Source organism: Plodia interpunctella, chromosome 1, assembly GCF_027563975.2.
Source record: "Plodia interpunctella isolate USDA-ARS_2022_Savannah chromosome 1, ilPloInte3.2, whole genome shotgun sequence".
NCBI classification, from domain to species: Eukaryota; Metazoa; Arthropoda; class Insecta; order Lepidoptera; family Pyralidae; genus Plodia; species Plodia interpunctella.
Genome location: NC_071294.1, coordinates 61419 through 69377, shown reverse-complemented (window position 1 = coordinate 69377; position 7959 = coordinate 61419). Strand labels below are relative to the sequence as shown.

Below are 7959 nucleotides of genomic sequence, written 5' to 3'. Positions count from 1 at the left end.
AGTTTATATTTTCAAGTTCGGACAAACAGCTCCGACTCTGACGTCTGTTGACATTATTTTAATTTGGACAAAATAATCGATCGCGACAAAATATTACGACAAAGAAGTGCTCGTTCAGTGTTTCTAAAATATCGAATGACTAAAGAGGATATAGGTAATTAATATGTTAAATATCCTTACATAATCTTATAAAGAAGTCCCCATGTCGCGTCTGTTCGTCTGTATGGACTCAAAAACTACCGGACTGATTGTTTTTGTACGGTTTTCACCAATGGATTATGTGATTCCTGGTGTAAGTTAAAGTGTGATTCGTTATGGCTTATAAGACGTAAATAAGTTAAAATTGTAACTTATTTTCAACTAAAATGTTTATTGCGCATTTTATTTTAAGATACCTACTCACTAAAATTGAATTAAATCAGCTCTTACATTTATATGTATACTCTTGTCTACACTTTCATTCTAATAATAATAATGAAAATATTTTCGCATGAATTGAAGAGCCACTTCAGATTTTAAAAGGAAATATACAAATGTCATTAGCCTATGACGAAATAAATTTTGTACCACTTATCTTGAAATTTGTACATCATCACATCCGAAGTTACTGTCGAAATAAAATGAATGTTACTGTAAAGGTGGCTCCTCAATCTAAACATCTGGTCTGAGGAGCCACTTATATCTCGGTGAGTACTTGTAGAAAATTATACATCATTTTGTGCCTGTATGTATGATGATTGATAATCAAGAACAAATAAATAATAAATTGTTTCCCTGTCGCACTGAAACACGCCAAACCCAAGTCGAGAGGAAAATAAGTTCCTTTTTCATCCGGATTGAAAGCGCTGATCGCAGGCCGACCTAACTTGAACTTCAAGACCCAGGTAGAGGGCGGTTTGAAAATAATATCGTCGTTATGATCCTCGAAGTCAGACTGTTCCCTTTGAATCTTTTTGCTGTGATGCCAAATTATTATATTCTTACCTGCAACAAAGAAAAAATATTTAAATGTTAAAAAAATAATAATAGTGTCTTTGAGTCGTTTTATATAGTTTGTGTGCGAACAGGACCTCAGCGCAGTGAATAAGGACTGTACAAAAGGAAACAAAGAAAACCTCACCTGGAACAAACTCCATCTTATCGCCACAGGTTTGACAGGGTGGTACTCCTCTCTCTTCCACACTCACCTGAAAAGCACATAGTCTTTACATACATAGGTTCAATAAAAAATCATTCGATAATCTTATCGGGCTTATGCGGACGATCAATTTTACAGATATGACCTTTGCGGGGTAGACAAAGTCAACTGTTGCGAAACTCGAAAGAGAGCCATATGTACACTAGTGATCTTGCGCAAATATATGTAGATCAATAGTAAATCTACTACAATATTGCCTATAGTAGAGTGAATTTTTAAAATATTATTGACAAATGCAGAATAAACATCCAAGGAAACACATGTATTACTCTGTAATATCTTGACGCCGAGGAATATTGAGAAAGTAAAAATCCCGATACACGGCGATACTTTGTGGTTCAGATCCTTTGACACGGACACTTCTCGGCCGCAATCCCAAACCAGAGACCTCCCTGAGGAAATATCTGGGAGCAGACTCTGAGATAACAACGATATAAAAAGATTGCTCATGGTTTCGAGCGCATTCGCTCGGTGAACTTACGAGGCTAGAAAATACTCGTATTAGGTTAAAAAGTGATTCACTCCTTACAAATAAATGTAACGAGTGAATAGCTTTTGAACCTTGGTAGACTGGATCTGGACCCAGGCCCAGTGTTCCCCTGGATGAAGACGCGATACAGTATTAATAGTTTGTCTCTCAATCAGTCATAAAGGTGTCAGTCCTATTCTCGTGTAATCCGGCCTCAGCACACAAACTGACGGAGCTACATTATTAATTGGCAATCTGTAACAATCCCGGGCAGGACGCGGCGACTGGACGACGATCAACAAGGAAATTGTGAAGATAATCACTTCTACACTGATAGAGAACGTTTTCGCACGCGGTCACAGACATCCTTGTGTCACAGAGCGGTCAGCTTTTTCAAAACTTATTAATTATTTTATTGTTTTAAATAAAAGCTAACATATAAATAGAAACACGTACAACTGAAAGTTAGCAATAAGGAATTGTTTTATTGGCTAGATAGGTCTTTTTTCTGAAAATGCAAAATATGTATAGGACAAATAAATATGACAAGTAAACAGCGCATGCGGTCCAGCTGTCACATCACGTTTGGATTGACGGCCTAGCCCATATTTGCTTAAAACTAACTTTTATGAGCTTCCTACTTATCTAATCTTTTCTACTTCTTCTTCTTAGCGTGTCGACTCGGCGAATCACATTTGTGAAGATCAATGTGACGCCACCTATCTTTTATCTAAATATATAGGGTAATTTTGTATACATTGGCATTATTTTATCTACATGCTCAGTCGTTGGTACTGAACAAATTTTCGTATGGAAGGAACCTTGAAATCGCGAAAAATAAATCATCTGATCAATATATTTTCAAAAACTTAGGTATTAAAATTTGTGTAGAACAGGTTGTCTTTTCAGATTACTCCCATTCTAAAAGTGGTTCAGAATCATGGACTGAGCATGTAGACAAAATATTGCCAATGTAGGTATAAAAACCTTTGCCTTGTCTAAGATTCTATCAAGTCTGTATACTAATCTTACCTATATTCGCGTCGCCGTGACGAGAGCTTCAGCGATTCGGATTATCTCGAACAGTTTTACCACATTAACGACACATAACGCTACAAGCAGTTTGAATAAGTTTCATTATAATTAATCGACTGTGTCAAATGGAGAATATGTTTTTTCGTATGCAATGAGTATATATTTACTTGTCGAAGTATATGACTTGTCGTTAGTCTAGTAGTAATTTGGTTATCTTTATCATCATCTCAATTACACGCAAACCTATCGCAGACTTAAAACTTTTGAATTGGATTGAAGTCTCGGGGTCCACCTCGTCATTATAACCATCTCCACCAATCAAGCGATATCCATCAATGGAGCAATCACGGTTGTAATTCGAGGCTTGTCATGGGATATAGCGCGGTCGACACAGAGGCATTGGCTTCCTGCCCCCCTAGCGAACTGTACTATCATCGCGACGTAGCTTCAAACGCTCTTAATATTTTTCAAATGACCGCTCTTTATCTTGTAATATATACATATAGGGTAGTTTAGGTATCATAATTTATACGTGATGAGCCTTCTTTAGAAATTCTTGCTGAAGCACTAATCTGAATATTCACGCGCCACGGTAAGCAACCCGCAAGCGGTCCTAGGCGAGCCCGCCTCGGTCGTTCATTAAACTGTTTTTTTTTTCAAAATTAAACTAACACGAATACCTTGCACGAATACGATTTGCCGCGTATGTGGTTTGCCTGCACATAAGCCATTTTGCTATAGCACAGGCAAAGCAAACCATACTCTCGTGGCGCGAACATTTTAATTTTAAGGATACCTAATACCTATGTATTGCCATTGCTTCCATCCTTAAAGTTAAGTTTTCGAAACAGCGTTTATGTCATCCCCGAAAATTGGCATGGTTTGCTACGGGGGCTGGCTGTTGGACAGGTGATTAATTTGACAGGAAATATGTTGGCTAACAACAGGGACGGGGTGTGGACGGACAACACTGACAGTATAATCACTGCAGGCTGTAAACAGACACTTCGTTTTTTCTATTAGATAGATGTTAGGCACAATTTCAAACAGGTGGTGCAGGTGGTATACTACAAGAGTGCTATCCGACTGCAACACAGAGGCAATATAAATCCGTAATTGTACAAAACCGCATAGGTACAAAATTTGAGAAAATGGTTCGAACATCGCTAATGCATAATGCATAAACAACACACGGGCGCGAATTGCGACCGCGGCCGCCGACCGCAGCGGGCAGCACTCCAATCGGGCGCGATGGAGCTAACGTTTCACGCTTGTATTGTTTGCTAGTTTAACCACTAATTGCACTGCGATAAATGGCTACCTATAACTTTTTTAGGCCTATTTTTTTACAAAGTGAGATTTTTTTTGTAGCAATGTTAGATTGAATTTCACATAAAATCAATTGAATAATGTCTAAAATTAAGTCTCTGGCTACTGCAAAAAGAACTATATTGAAAAAGGGCCACGCTCCATTGCTCAGCCCAATGTCCATACAATTCCTACGTTGTCTGTCCACGGAAGTCAAAATGACAGAGCGCGACTGCGCACGCTGGACTCTAGATGTGGCGAATATATTGTCATACAATCTACACCGTCCACGAAGGTAACTCCCGTACATGATGCAGATAGTTTGCAATGCATTTCCTTGTGTTTCCAAGCTACTTGCGGCCTCGGAGTTTAGATTACTTCAGGGAACGCCTGTCTCAGACGTGGCTGGGATAGTGCGCCGCCAGTCGAGGGCTCCAGGTTATGCATGCTACAGAGTGTGCTCGCCTACAGATTCATTTTAAAGCCTAATCCGTAATTTATGGCTTTTAATCCCGGAGAAAGAGGAGTACAAAATCAAACAAATTTATTTATAATCTATTATAGACTTGTTGGATTCCCTTCGGCCGCCATCGAAAATATTTTATTTAGTTTGGGGGAGGTAATTTTTCGTTTTCATCCCAAACCGGTTTCCACCGACTATTTACACACATCACTCTCGTGAAAATACCAGCGGAAAATACAACTTTGCGGCTATCGTTCAGCACACAGCATCGGCATTCAACGCGAGACAAAACATCATGCCCGCGCAGTAAACCGTTGCGGCGCTTACTCCTTGGGAGCCGATCCGAACGCTAATAAACTTTATTATATAAAAAAATATTAATTTGAATGTAGAATTAGTTAATGTAAAACTATGTACTCAGAAGAAGTTTGTTGGGTTTGACATTAATACGAATATAAATTAATTTGAAACAGAATGTTTTAATGGTTCTGAAACACCCCTACAGGCAGCGTACGTCCGACCACAATTATTATATTTCCACATAATGCCTCGTTGACTATTGTACATAATAAAGCCACGGATATAGGTCAGGATATACCACAGAGATATATTCTGATATCTATGGGATATACTAATGACGCAAGATTCTCTTCCACAGAGATTCGATTCTCATCCTCTGGCAGGTGCTAGTGTCGACAGAGGAATGCTATTGAAAGGGCCTAACATTGAGGTTGTCAGCCTACCGTTGTAGACATTGAAAAAAAATCATTACTTAAAAATTATTAAAGGCTTCGTTACTCCGGGCCCTTCGACCATATTTAAAAAAAAAACTATATTTTCATCGGAATTTAAAATTTTTGATATGGTTACTTCGTGAGCGGGAAATATGCAAATATCTGGTCACAATGCCAATAGATCCAGGTCAGCGCTCGGTGGAAACGCAATGCGTCATCCAGAAAATGGCTTTTCAAATTCAATTACTTTTCGTTTTGATTCAGCAAACTGTTCTGCCAAATACCACAAAAATCTTAATAATATATTTTAGGTAAGTAATCAAGGTAGTAAAAAAGACTGTAAACTAATCAATTCGAATGTTCCAAGACTAAACACAGCGTCTCTTCAATCATAATTCTAAATATATGATTAGACTTAGCCTCCACCGAGTCACTCACAAATAAGTAAAAAATAAATGAAAGACCAAACCATCAGTTGAGTAGAAGGAATCAATGTTTTTTTTATTCTACATAGGTACCTAAACCATGCGTACAGCTACAGTAAAAAATACCCATCCACGATATACCTAACAAGTGTTTCGAAGCAGAGTCCTGTGCACAAGACATTGCGCTGCATGCGCTAACAGGAAACAACAGAGTCTGTAACAGAATCGGGAAGTCGCCTGGAAGTTCGCTGAAGTTGCGAGAGTCGGTATTGGAGTTAGAAATACTATTCTTTGTGCCCCGGGCGGACCTGACAAGTTCGCTCGTTACCGGCGAGCTGCAGGTTACCTCTGCGAGTGCCACAACGAGGCAACTGACCAACTCTACTATTCACAAAAAAGTAGCCGGTAGATTACCTAGTGGAAAATAAAATATGAAATGGCCACAATAATCTTATTGTGAAATCTGGCCATCTGGCGAGTGGAAGAAAAAAGGGAGGCCTTTGTCCAACAGTGGGACAAGACATTCACAGGCTGGATAAAAAGAAGATCAGAGGTATCTTGGTATTTAGGTTTTTAGCTGCCAGACAACTTTCTATAAACGCGTAGATCAAAATATGCCTCAGGTATCCTAAAAGATGACTTCCAAAAGAAACCACAAGCATTTGAGATGTGATGTGTGAATAAAGGAAATGTGTAGCTATAGGAATACCCGGCATAATAATAGGTAGGTAAGTGGGAACTTATACATATAGCTATATTGTTACTATATAGGTACACTATTACCACATATAGGTGTACTGAGCAGGAGCGCGAAACATTATGATAGTCGTTCGGCGATCCTCAGCGTGTCTACTGGCCGAGCGCATGCAAACCGGTTTTACGAGTAGGTATCCAGTTGCGGCGCGTACGCGACAAGCGACTAGTACCTAGACACGCACACTACTCGCGCTGCTGTACCTATGAAGTTTAGCCTCTGTGTCTTTCTCTATCTCTGTCCAGTAGTTTTGAGTTTATTCATTACAAACAAAAATACTAATTTATCTTTATAAGACTAGTAGGTATGGATATGGATTTACGCAGAAAGAAACTTGGTTCAGTGTTAAGAAGTCTTCAGCTTCTTTCCGGACTTCGCCATCTTGCATGAGGGTCAGTTACCGTATTACTGTCGCAGGCAGCTGATGCTTAAAACTTCGACTGCTGAAGCTCCTCGCAGAAGAAAGCTAAAGGATTGTGCTTGCAACAAATAACGATGTTAAGCAATTATTAAATGCCCAGCCATTTTTCCGCGAGCGCCTCGGTCTCTTTACAAAGCTAAAGTTGCCCGTAGGGTTGCCAGATACCAGATACGTCTGATAAGACACTAAGAAATGGAAGTGTGGCGTGATCATAAGGTACCTATGAAAACCTAAGAAGAGACACGTGGGTAAATATAGGTAGAACAATACCTACGAATTTGATCACAATACACGCATCCCATGTTCACATAGGTAACCTACATACCTACGTTGAAAGATTTCTTTCAACGTCAAGAGGTATACGTTGAAAGAAAACATCGATCTTGAGGAAATATACAAAATGCTATACCTAGGTAGATACCTACAATGTGGTAGGTACGGTAGTTAGTAGGCGACTTGAAAATATATGTGACACCAGTGTAACCCGCACTCACAAGAAATGCTGAAATTTATCAATGGCAGCGGTGAGGTCCAGCCAGTGGATAAAACCGTTCGCCTGTGATCAAAATTACCTAGGTTCAAATCTTGTGCCACATGAGTTTTGTATAACATCAGCTGACTCATGCATGTGTTTTCATTGTACCTACCTATAGTAGTTTTAATTGACCACACCAATTGCTTCTGGTGGAGAAAAACATCATTAGGAAACCTGCACACTGGTTAACAGTAAGTTCACTAGCCATGTATGCGACTTCTTGCCATTAGAGGTCGGTGTCGAAAAAGTCATGTCAGGTGCCTTTAGGCGACTTCATAATACCATTGTTGGCAATGGTTAGCAATAACACTCGAAAAGAAAAGTGGCCTTCTAGAAGCCTTTTGACAACCCTCGTTGCGCGCTAGTTAAACAACTTGTACTACTTACATAGGTACCTACCAAACTTTATAAACTTGTACCAGCGGACGCCTAAACGATTTTAAAATTATTATAGTTCCAATATTTCTTTATTAGATACTAATTATACTCACATAAGTAATATCAGTCAGTTTTGTTACTAGATAGGATCTAGGTAGGTACAGGTAGCAGGTATACATGTGCCAATACCTTACTACCTACTTGATAGACACGGAGGCAACAGGCCTATTTAGAGCTCT

The 7959-nt window shown here is 39.2% G+C and overlaps 1 long non-coding RNA gene across 2 annotated transcripts; it reads right to left on the bottom strand.

Annotated features, from left to right (window-relative positions):
• Window positions 1-212: 212 nt before the first annotated feature.
• LOC128672281 (uncharacterized) lies at window positions 213-2207 on the bottom strand. Of its 2 annotated transcripts, none has more exons than XR_008404947.1 (3): window positions 2124-2207; window positions 1121-1187; window positions 213-984 (listed from the first exon to the last, which is right to left on the bottom strand). It is a non-coding gene; the product is annotated as an uncharacterized LOC128672281 (long non-coding RNA). The 2 variants fall into 2 exon arrangements; XR_008404943.1 differs by having other exon boundaries at window positions 1991-2182.
• Between the last annotated feature and the right edge of the window lie 5752 nt (window positions 2208-7959).